This window comes from Equus przewalskii, chromosome 11 (genome assembly GCF_037783145.1).
Source record: "Equus przewalskii isolate Varuska chromosome 11, EquPr2, whole genome shotgun sequence".
Taxonomy (NCBI): Eukaryota; Metazoa; Chordata; class Mammalia; order Perissodactyla; family Equidae; genus Equus; species Equus przewalskii.
In genome coordinates this window covers 26807823-26819466 of record NC_091841.1, presented here as the reverse complement: position 1 = coordinate 26819466, position 11644 = coordinate 26807823, and the positions used below count along the sequence as shown (strand labels likewise).

The 11644-nt window shown below is 51.3% G+C and overlaps 2 long non-coding RNA genes across 2 annotated transcripts; both read right to left on the bottom strand.

Annotated features, from left to right (window-relative positions):
* Window positions 1–142: 142 nt before the first annotated feature.
* On the bottom strand, window positions 143–5828 carry LOC139074507 (uncharacterized). The gene is made up of 3 exons (XR_011524161.1): window positions 4118–5828; window positions 3761–3873; window positions 143–3655 (listed from the first exon to the last, which is right to left on the bottom strand). It is a non-coding gene; the product is annotated as an uncharacterized lncRNA (long non-coding RNA).
* Window positions 5829–8293: 2465 nt separating this feature from the next.
* LOC103542224 (uncharacterized) lies at window positions 8294–10770 on the bottom strand. Its single transcript, XR_542656.2, has 2 exons — window positions 9135–10770; window positions 8294–8590 (listed from the first exon to the last, which is right to left on the bottom strand). It is a non-coding gene; the product is annotated as an uncharacterized lncRNA (long non-coding RNA).
* Between the last annotated feature and the right edge of the window lie 874 nt (window positions 10771–11644).

The following is an 11644-nucleotide window of genomic DNA, read 5'->3' as shown; positions in this document are numbered from 1 at the left end:
AAGGCCAAGGCCTGTGTGTGTGGACATCTGTCCTCTTTGTTGCCCAGAATCCAAATGTTCTTATTTTGGGGGGAATCCCAAGACAGCTAAGAAATAGGGCTTATATCAGTCAGGATCCAAGCAGGAGACAGAAACCACACAGTAATTTGAACAGTGATTTAATATAAAAGTTATTAACTACAACAAGTGATTGAAATAAAAAGGAACTGGTTTGTAAGAAGAATTCTGAAGAAATAGCAGGTATAAGGAGTGGCCACTACCCCAGGGCTGAGCAGATGCCCAAGGAAAAGGCTCCCCACTGAAGGGCTGTAATCCAGGCCTTGTTGGCTAGGACATGGTTCAGGATTATAGAATAGCAGAGAAATTACTGCAGTGCCACACTGACAGAATTTGCTGGAAATCTGCCCTTTAGGGTACTGGGGAAAGCTGTTCAAGGGGAAGTGTCTCAGCAGAAGGACTCCATTACAAAACTGCCTGAAGGGGTACGCTGCTGGCTCCTGGGTGCTGCTGACTGCTGGGCACTGCAGGAGCCTGGCGCAAGAGAAGCCACCTACACTGCAGAGGCCTGCCAAGTGGGCAAAGCAGGAAAGAAAACGCCTTTCTTCTGCAATGTGTCTCCAGTGCCCTCTACTGACAAAATTTAATATCATGCCTGCTGTCAGAGGAAAGATATTTAAAGGGCTCAGATCCGCTTTTGGAGAGCAGACAATGAAGGCTGAATTTGGAGCTGAGAGGCAATAAATTGATAACTAGCACAACCTGGCTCCAACATCCACAGAAATTCTACAGCTCAGGCACATTTTTCTCAAGGCAGCAAGTGAGTTTTTCCCTGGCTTGAGATAAGTAAAAAATCCATAAAAACTAATCATGGGGGCCAGCCCCAGCAGACTACTGGTTAAGTTTGGTGCACTCAGCTTTGGTGGCCCGGGTTTGGTCCCCAGGCGTGGACCTACACCACTCATGTATAAGTGACCATGCTGTGGTGGCAGCTCACATACAAAATAGAGGAAGATGGGCAACAGATGTTAGCTCAGGGCGAATCTTCCTCAGCAAAAAAACCAAAAACTAGTCATGGTAACTAACTCTATTAGGCAGAAGTCTCAAACTACTGTTGGTCAGCCAAGTAGGTAAAAAAAAAAAAGTACAATGGGCCAGGTTTATGAAAAATCAAATGCCTGGAGAAAAAACCCACCTAAACTTATTTTTTTATTGAACCACAGTGCCAGCACGTAATATACAAAGTTTATAATACTAGATATTTCAAATATAAAATTTTAAAATACATATCAAAAAACAGAAATCTTTAATTATTAAAATTTTATTTCATAATCTGTTACTCCCTTGAATTGGAACCTGAAACCTGACACCTTTTTTTCTGCACCAGGATGTCAATGTCTGGTCTCATATTTCGAGTTGCAATGTGCAGAACTGAATTCAATCTTGTATCCTTTAACTGGGAGCGAAATTTAGTTTTACTCAATTTCATAACAGAAAACAGCTGTTCACAGACACAGGTGCTTCCAAACATGGACAGAATCTTTGCACAGTGGTTTCTATACCTAGGGTAACTCTTGCTGAGGTATTTGTAGAATTCTGGTATTCCAGTGGCATCATACTTAGTTTTCAGTACCGTATTACACTGTAGTTCAATAACTTCCATTTGTAATTCCTCATTAACACTGTCAATGTTAATTGAAAAAGGTGAGCTAAACAATGTGAGTTCATTTTCATAGCGTTTGAAATCAAAGAACCTTTCTTGGAATTCAATCTTCAACTCTACAATTCTGAGGATGTAGATTAAGCCATCACTTTCATTTCTGGAAACTGACTTCAGTGTAGGAAAGCGTGCCAGATTATTTACTGCCAAATGAGTTTCCCAAAGACTCAATTTTGCTAGGAAAGAGCAAACTGTACCATACATTTGTGTAACTACTTGTGAATGTCTTTGCAGAGAAATATTCAAAATGTTTAGATGGTTTGTAATGTCAACCAAAAAGGCCAGGTCTCTGAGCCAGTCTTTGCTGGTGAGCTGGGGAAGGGATTTCCCCTTGGATGACATGAACGAATCCATCTCTTTTATCAATTCAAAAAATCTCTTCAGCACCATGCCACGACTAAGCCACCTTACCTTTGTATAGTAAAGGAGATTACCATATCGCGCAGCCAGTTCCTCAAGCAAAGCACCGAACTGTCTGTGGCTGGAGCCACGGGAACGTATCCACTTCACTGTGTTAATCACCACATCCATGACATGTTCTGGTTTTAACTTTTTGGTTCAAGACAATTCCTGGTGAATAATGCAGTGAATGGATTTAAGTTCTGCTTCCTTGCAAAACATTCTGACCTTGGACTTAAGTTTTGCAACAAGTCCAGTGTTCTCACAGACCACAGGAGCACCGTCTGTGGTCACACTCACTAATTTTGACCAGTCACCATTAAACTTTTCAAGACTTTTCTCAACATATAAAAATAAGTCATTTTCAGATGTTGGGTCTGTCATGGGTACCACGTCCAAAAGTTCTTCAGTGATGTCAAAATTCTCATCAACACCACAGATAAATATAATTAACTGGCTTGTATTATTTATGTATGTGCTCTCATCAACTGCAATAGAAAATGTCACAAATGACTTCACTTTTTCTCACAACTTGTCCTGTAAGTTCTCAGCCATATCTTTTACTCGCTGAGCAACAGTATTTCCAGTTAGACTTATGTTTGCAAATGCTTGTTTCTGTTCCGAACACATGATTTCAGCTGCACGCAATAGACAGTCTTTGATAAACTCACCATCTGTAAAAGGTTTTGATGCCCCGGCAATTTTTTCACTTATTACATAACTGCATTTCACAGCAGCATCACTTATTTTACTTGCATTCGATCATAAATGCTGGAGAAAGTTTAGTCCTTTTTTTAGTTCCCTAAGTTTTTCATCACGCATCTTTTCTGTATACCAGTCAAAAGTCTTACTATGGTTTGATTCATAATGGTGTCTTAAGTTGTATTCTTTTGACACCGACAAAGTTTGGTTACATATTAAACACATAGGGCTATTCTTTACTTCCACAAAGAAATACGCTCGCTCCCACTTTTCTTGAAACATGCGACGCTCTCAATTCATCTTTCGTTTTCCCACTTTTCATAGAGACATAGGTACAAAAAGAGAGTTCACTTTTCTTTACTATAAGAGAAACATCAGCACAAGCCTGATGCTAAATGGTACCTGACACTGGTTGTGAGGAGCAACAGGAAGGAGTGGGGACTGCAGCAAACTGCAGAACTGTCCAAAGGCGGCTGGCACTAGTCAGCTATTGGTATGTGGGACCACAGGCCCATTGTCGCCAGATCTTCCCAATTTTGGAAGCAAAGCCAGCCATGAATTTTAACACAAAAATCGGCTGACTTTTAGATATTGTGAATTAAAACAAAAAATGTTAGACATCGTGCAGGGCAATCAAAATAAGTCATGAATAGTCCCTGGGCACCAGTTTGGGGCCTCTGTATCCTCACTCACCTCCTAGCATAGGGCCAACCACTTCCACGGTCGTCAGGGCTTCTACCCCACACTGACCCAGGGCGGCTTCATCCCGTAGGGGAGAACCCGCCGGAAGCACCACCTTATCTTCAGGGGTGAGGCCCTCCAAGGAGGCTACATAGGCTTAAGGAAGAAAGGAAGAGTCAAGAATGTTCTCCGAGGAAGCCAGAGGAGGACAGGCAAAGGGCCGTGGGTTACGGACGCTCAGGGATACACTCTTATCTTCACCTTGATCTGGGCAACTGTCTCCAGGCTGGTCACTTCAAGAGTGTGCAGCTCCCGGGCGCGGACAAACAGCTGCATGTTGGCGACTTGAGGACGGAGAAGAGTGAGGTCAGCAGCTGGGGGAGACAGGAGGAGGGGCGTGGGAGTCCAGGACAGTTCGTGGGGCCGAAGGGCGCTTGTGGACGGGACAGCATCCTACGGGACCCGCGGGGTAGAGAGGACCAGAGCGCGCAGGAGGGACACGCGCGGGGCGGGCCGGGCCTCCCGCCGGCCCGGGGTCCGGCCCTGCTTCTCCGTTCTCCCGAGCCCCGTTGGCTGCAGTCCCTCAGGTGTCACCTTTCAGTTCTACGGGGATCTTACCTGGGACTCTGCCTCGCGCCGCCGTAACCATGGAAACCGAATCCCCAGGGTACACAGCGAGGGCGACACCCGCCACTAGGGGCGCATTGCGTCACTGCCCCGCGCCGCCTCACGCCCTCCTCCAAGGCCACGCCCCCGTCCTCCTCGCCACGCCCCTCCGCGGTCTGCGCAGGCGCAGGAGCTGTCCAGGGCGCGCCGAGCCTCTCAGAGGGGCGGGTTGAGATAGTGACGACTGCGCTCCGGTCGGTCCCGCAGAGGTGGAAAGCGGGCTCCCTGCCGGCCTGGCACGCGGCAGAGGATGCGAGCCGCTTCGCCTAGCGCTCGGACGGAAGCCTAGCTATTTGTCGGGACCTTGGAGCAGAGTGCTCCGCTGGAACCTCGGTTTTCTCATTCGAGGTGGACATCTCTGTTTAAGCACAGAGTTAGGGTGCAGAGCTAGCGAGCGGGCTGGCGACGGGTGCGCGAGGCAGACGGTCCCGCGGCGGGGCTTCAGGTGCGGCCAGGATGTAGAGGGCGCAACCCGGGAGCGGGCGGCCCGGGACGTCCCAGGTGGCTCCAGCTACAGCGGGGGAGATGAGACTGACCAGGATCAGTGCGTCCCAGAGCCTCGGACCCCCAACCCGTCCCGCTTTGCCTCTCCCATTGTAGCCATCAGGCCTAGTCCAGCGATGGGTGGGGTGGGGGTGGGGGGCTGTTGGAAAGAAAAATACTCGAAGAAGATCCTTAAGACAAAATCTAGGTCTGAAACCCAACTCAGAATTTACTCTCTCCCGGCCTAACTCTTCTCTTCTGTGAAGCTGGGTAGAAATAATTACTGTCTTGTAAGATTGAAAGAAATACATATGACTCCCACTTAGCATAAAACCAAAACTGGGGAAAGCTGGGAAAAAGCCTGTCCCAGAAAGATAGACTTTTAAATATTGAAAACCTTAGATCTTGGCCTGGTGTGATGGTTCAGACTTTGGAGCCAGACTGAGTTCAAATCCCAACTCCATGACATACAATCTGTATGACCTTGGGCAAGTCACGTCATCTTGGTACCTCAGGTTTCTTATCTGAGAATGGAAATAATAGAACCTACTCATTGTTGTGAGAATTATATATATTTAGAACAATGTCTGGCACAGAGTAAGCGAAACATAAATTACTGTTAATAAGTAAATAAAATGGAAATATGTTGAGTTAGACTTGTGATCCAGACATTTTTTCAGAATTCTTCAAATGCATCTCCTCACTTGAGCCCCGCAGATGCTCTGGAGAAGCAGGCTCATCAGAGCCCAGCCCTTTTCCAGCCTCGTGTCCCACCAGTCTCCCGGGCTCCTGATGAACTGAACTCAATGCTTTTCTAGCTCCAGGCCTTTGCTGCTGCTTTGCTCCCCACCTGGCATGCTCTCCTTTCACCTGTTGAGTTTCTGCCCATCCCTGGAGGCCAGCGGCTGAGAGGAAGATGGTTGTTTCTTTGCTTCAGACACAGACCCGGGGGCTGCCTAATCACCCTACCATGGTGGAGCCTGTGGTTGAGTGCTGTCTGTGGAGCTCCTGCTGCTCCCAGAAGCATCCCAAAGCCCCCAAACACACACAATGTCTCATCTTGAATGCCTGGCACCTCCACCTCATGTGAGCCCAGGACATGAGGTAGCTTGCAGGTTGGGGGACCTCTAAGGGTACTGTGAGGGCAGCAGTATCCATCACCTTGGCCCTTGGAATTTGTAGAAGAGCCCTACCCCCACACTCCATGGACTCCTGCCTTAACCTGTGGTCTGCCTGGTGGAAACAGGACCTGTGGTAAGATCCCCCAGGGCTGGCATCTACCTCAGGCTTGTGGTAGGGCCCAGAAGTAGAGGCCTCTGTTTCCTTGGTACCCACCCCCACAACTAGGGCAGGGCCTTCCCAGATGGGAGAAAGGGAAGCGCAGAGAGGACCAAGGGCATGGATGCCCGCAGCAGGCCTGTGTTGCTGCCGTAGCCTCCCTCTCCCATCCCTTCTTGTGGTTTCTAATTCAAGGACGTGTGGCATGCTGAGAAGAACACAGGCATGGAAGTCAGTGAACCTGGGTTTGATTTTGGCCCTGCCACTTAACTGCTAGTGTGACCTCGAGTTAGTCACTTAGCCTCTCCCAACCTCAGTTTCAGCAACATAGAGCTAACGCTGCACCTGACCTCAGAGGGCTGTTGGGAGGATAAAATGAAGATCCACGTAAGTCACTTAGAATGCTGTTCCTTTGTTCAGAGATCTATGTGGGACTTCCTGGCCTAAAGAAGGGAGAGGTCATTCTCAGAGGGCCACCTAAAGACCCACAGCAGCTGTGGCCCTGCTTTCTTTCTTCATACATTCATTTCTTCCTTCATTCCATAGATGCCTATTGAGCACCTACTCAGTGCTGGGCCCTGTGCTGGACATTGGGGTCCCAGGGTGAACTATCTTGTCTTGACTCTAAACTTAGGGAGACGGGAGGCCCTTGACCTGGAATCTGAAGGTGGCTTGGCCAACTAGTGCCCTGCCCCTCTGCAGACTCTTCGAGGGGACAGGTCCTCAGCTCTGGGGGGATGAGGCCTAGGGAGAATTGCCTTGTCATCTCTACCCTTCTCAGACCCCCCATTCCCACCCAACCTGCCCCACTTTATGAGATGCTTCCAGGTGCCCAACATCACCCACCGTATCTACAAGGACCACCCACAGCAAGCTCCAGGTGAGAAGAGAGGGAGACGTCTGGCTAGTGGGTGAGCTGTTCCCTCTGGGAGGCGGGCTGTTAAAGGAAGAGATGATTGCAGTGATGGAAGGGGCCCCTGGGGAATCATGGGGTCAGGCTGGAGCCCAGCAGCCCTGTTCCAAGGTGCTGAAGCATCAGCATGATGGCCAAGGAAGTGGATTGTGACCCTCTGACCTCTTTCTTGGGGGGTGGGAGGGATGGGGAGGCTGGCCCAAGCTGGGAGAGGAGCAGAGAATGTCAGAGACTGAAGGAGGAGGCAGCCGCTGTGAGCTTGCGAGGGAGCTTAAGATCACAGCACACTGCTCCTGCTGGGTCCCAAGCCGTGGGGCCAGGGGGCGGGGGGGTCTCCTTGGATCCCCCTCCAGGTCCCAGGTGCCTGGAGTACAGGCTCAGACCGCAGTGCCCACCCTGGCCCCTCCTGCCACCGACCATCATTTGCATTTCCTGCACCAGGGCCTGTTTTTGGTCCTTCTCTTCCTGCTCCCCCAGGGCCACTCTGGACCTACTAGCCTCTAGCCAGACCACTTCCCCTTTGACCTCATCCACCCGGTCCTCCCTGGAAGAGCCATCCTGGTCCTCGGAGTCAGAGATGAGGGTGGTGGTGAGTTGATCCTGGGAGCCCGGGATGGAGAGGCCAGGTGGGGAGCACACCCTGAGGAGTGTGGTCACTCCAGGGCCCCTCAGCCTTGGGGTTCGGAGGTCCCAGGCTCTCCTCCTCCCCTTCCCACAGGAGTGGGCAGATGGTGCTAATTCACCTGCTACATGTGGCCCAGGGGACGGGCAGCTCCTGAGAGGACCCGCAGGACCCTGCCCTCTCGTCTTGGCCCCACTGCCCCACGGGGGTGAGCAGGAGTGCTCCTGGGAGAGGGCCCCAGGCACCCCACCCTGACACCTCTCTCCTGGGGGACCAGGAAGCCCCTGATGGGGGGGTGGGCAAGGGCCTGGAGCGGAAGCAGGAAAGAAGCAGGGACGCCACGGGGACTTGAACCCCGGCCCAGCAGTGCTGGGTGTGCCGCCACCAGCGCCTTTTGCTTTTTCCTGCTCCTTTTCTCACAGACTCAAAGGTGAAAAGCAAAACCTGGACGCGGCCATGAGCCACATCCAGTAAAAGAAACACCTGCGGCGGCTCCGCACCTCCCTCTCTCCCAGGCTCAGCCTCCCCACCCTGACGCCCTTTCACAGTGCAGCCGGGGGGGACACATGTCCCCTCGGCTCCATGTCCACGTGTTTCCCGCTGTGCGGGCTGCACGTCCCACTGCCGGAGCGCGTGAAGTCAGACAGGCAAACTGAACCAGTTACAATCCTGCTTGTTCTAGGACGGCGTCAGCAGTGACAAGCCTGTGTGTGTGTATACAAGGTTCCAGAAAGATTCTAAGAAACCGGAGAGGCTCCCTCTGTGTAGTAGGGCTGGGCTGGGTGAGGGGAGAGGATTTTACTTTCATTTTATACCTTCTCCGTGGCGTGAATTTTTAACGCTATGCAGATTACTTTTATAATTAAAGGCAAAAATCTTAAGTTTTTCATCAGAACAGGAAATCTAAGAACTAGGGGGAACTCTGAGCACTCTGGCCTCGCTCACAGACCAATGGCCCTCCAGGTCTGCTGTGCCCCTGCCGCACGGGCTCACAGACGCGCCCCCGGCCTCACCTGCGGTCCTCGGGTCTCTCCGCCATCGGCAGCTGTGGAATCTTCCTGGGAACCGGAAGTCGGCAGCACCGTGCCCCCACCAGCCTCTCTCCTCGCACGAACTCTCACCCCAGAGTCTGAGTTCCAGGGAGGACAAGTCTAAATCACCAGAGCCCCAGGGGTACACGAAGCCCACCCTGGACCCTTGGCCACCCTCCCAGCCCGCTGCCTGTAGCACCCACTGTTCTCAGACCACGCTCTGCCCTCCCTGGGCTGGCGGCGGGTCAAGTGGGAGCGCCCCCCACAAGCTCTACGGTCATCGTCCAGGAGTCCTGTCCCGGCTTCTCATGGGGAGAGGGCCCCTGGACCCCCCCGTCAGCCTGAGGAGCTGAGAAGCCCCTTTCCAGCAAGGTCCAGATGAGAAGCTGAGGTTCAGAGAAGGCTGAAACCTGCTCAGGGTCACAGAGCATCAGGTCAGGCTGAGAACAGGGTCCTCTACTCATTCCGAGGAATGTGAGCAGAGCCTGCCTCACTTCACACACACCCGCCACGGTCTGGGGACCACCGGGGTGGCTCAGAGCCTCCATCTCCCTCACACCCCTGTCCCTCCTCCTAGCCCATCTCCTCACAGCCTCCCTTCAGCTTCAGCCCCCAGACACACCACAACGAGCAGGCACTTACTGAGTGTAGCAGGAGAGAGGAAACGTGCGCGGCCTTCTAGTCCCAACCTGACGACAAAGCAACAAAGCTCTGGCCTTAAAAGGCTGAGGAATGGGGGGAGTCAAAACATCCTGTGTGAGATGAGCAAAGAATTAACATGTCAGTGACGAGACCCTCACGGTCCGTACCGTGGGGAACCCAGAGGGTGAGCTGCACAGGGAAACGTGCCACCGGCTAAAAGGGTGAACATTAAAATGGCTTCAAGGACCCACTACACACACACAGTCACTGAGCAAAGACTTAAAAATTGTGTCGGCAGGGCGGTGGGGAAGACAGGAAGGTGTAACCGGCCACTCAGAACCACGTGGAGGGCGCAGGGCGGGGAGCAGGGAGACCCAGGCCAGTGGGGAACGTGAACCCAAAGCAGCCTGAGGGTTAAAAGGGGATTTGTCCAAAGACATTTGTGACAGCGGGATTTCTCATCACAAAATGCTGGAACCGGCCCCCAGGGCCCACAAGTGACAGGCTCACACCCTGGAATGGCCCAGAGGGCCTCAATCACAACGGGTGGGTTCTTTCAGCATGGGTAACTATGCCCACAACATGACCCGAAACTGGAAAAGCAAAATAATGCCAATCACAATGGGTAAAATACACACACGTATATGGGCAGAAAGCAGAAGACATGTAAAAATAATTCCAATGTTCAAAAATTGAAAATAACCCCCTGACAGGTACTTCAGTCAAATGCAAACAAGAGGGCCAGGGTGTGGGATGGGGGTGCAGGGGGTGCAGGGGCAGGTGGGCCCTGTGGCCCTGAGTGGATTAACAACACTGGCAAGGCGTCCCGGGGGAAGGGGAGAGGACCAGAGGTGGTGCTGAGGACAGATGCACACAAGCATACAGTGGATTTGGACTGGACCCAAAACCACCCAGAGAGGCTGGTCCAGAACGCGGAACATGACAGAAATACCTTCTCACCTGCCACGGGACATTTATAAAAGTAATCATACCTCAAGCAATGAAGAAAGGGAGTCACAGATTCAAAAAGGCAGAAACTCTGCAGGTCACGTCCTCAGGTAATCATTCATTAAACTAGAAATTGACTGCAATAGTTAAAACAAAAATTTCTGAACACTTGGAAATTTTAAAGCATACTCTTAAATAACTACGGCAAAATTATATATCTGAACTGAAACTACAAAGCACATAGAAAATAAGGACAAACCCTTCCCAGATACAGATGGGCCTTCAGAGGTCCCATTCTGAATCCTCACACAGGGCCCCGCCAGCCTCAGCGTGCACTCCCCCTGGCTCCAGCCAGTCCCCTTCACAGCTCAAAGGCTTGGCTCACACCGTTCACTCAGCTGGGAATGCTCTTCCTTACAGTTTTTCCTGCCCTTCAAGTGAGAGCCCAAAGGTCCCCTCCCTCCCCGGGGTTGGGGGTTTCTGTTGTCACTCTCAGGCTGCTCTACACTCCTTTGTGGCTGTTACAGCAACTGCATTAACTCATGATTTGTATAATCACCACCTGAGGCCTGTCCCCCGTGAGAAGGGCACCATGAAGGCAGGACAGGTCATCTTGTCTGCCTGTGACTGTGGGGAGCAGCTCAGTGTCTGGGCGCGGAGGATGCTGCTGGAGGGACCATGAGAAATCAGAACTCCATGGGACGAGGCAACAGCAGTTCACTGCTTCGCTTTGCTGAACTCCTGCTGGGCCTTGGCACCAGCAGGAACGCCCACACCCTCCTGGGTGGCCCCACACCTCAACACGGAGGACCCTGTCCATGTCACAGCGGTGACGGCACAGCAGGGCTGGAGGGGGCTGTCACCCACAGCCTCTGTCACCACACTTCGCCTCTCCTTTCTACCATTCAAAGTAGGCGCGTCTGAACATGAATGAAGCATGCACTGCAGGACTCCAGAAAAGGGGCCACAAAACAAAATCCCAGGAAAGCAGAGGGAAGAATTAATGAATAAGGGTAGAAGTCAATGGATTACAAAATGAAAGCGGGAGCATGGCTTATTTTATCTAAAGCTGCTTCTTTGAAAAGCCCTATAAAATAGATTTCTTGGAAGTCTATGCAAGAGAAACTAGGAATAAGAACAAAGTGAAAAAACTATTCATAAAGAGGATATGAAAATGTAAATAGATATTCTAGACTAATAAACATGAAAAGGCAATTTTCTTAGAAAACATCACTTTGAAGAATGAACTTACGATGAAATAGATATTGACCAGCCCAGTGACTCAGGAAGAAATTGACAAAGTTTTCGAAGCAGCCCTGAACCTCCAGAAAGCAGCGGCGGCCCCGGGCGGTGTTACAGAACACTCCAGGCTGTGCGATCCCTGCAGAGTCGCCTGGGCACCTGCCTGCGGTGTTTCTGTCACCACAGGGACAGGAGAGAGCGCACCCCTCACTCACTGGGCGCCTGCACCGTGCCACCTCGCTGCAGCGTCACACAAACCAAGGGAAAACTGGCTTCAAGAATTTAAGAAACTTGGCCCAAAACACATGCTGTTAAGTGGC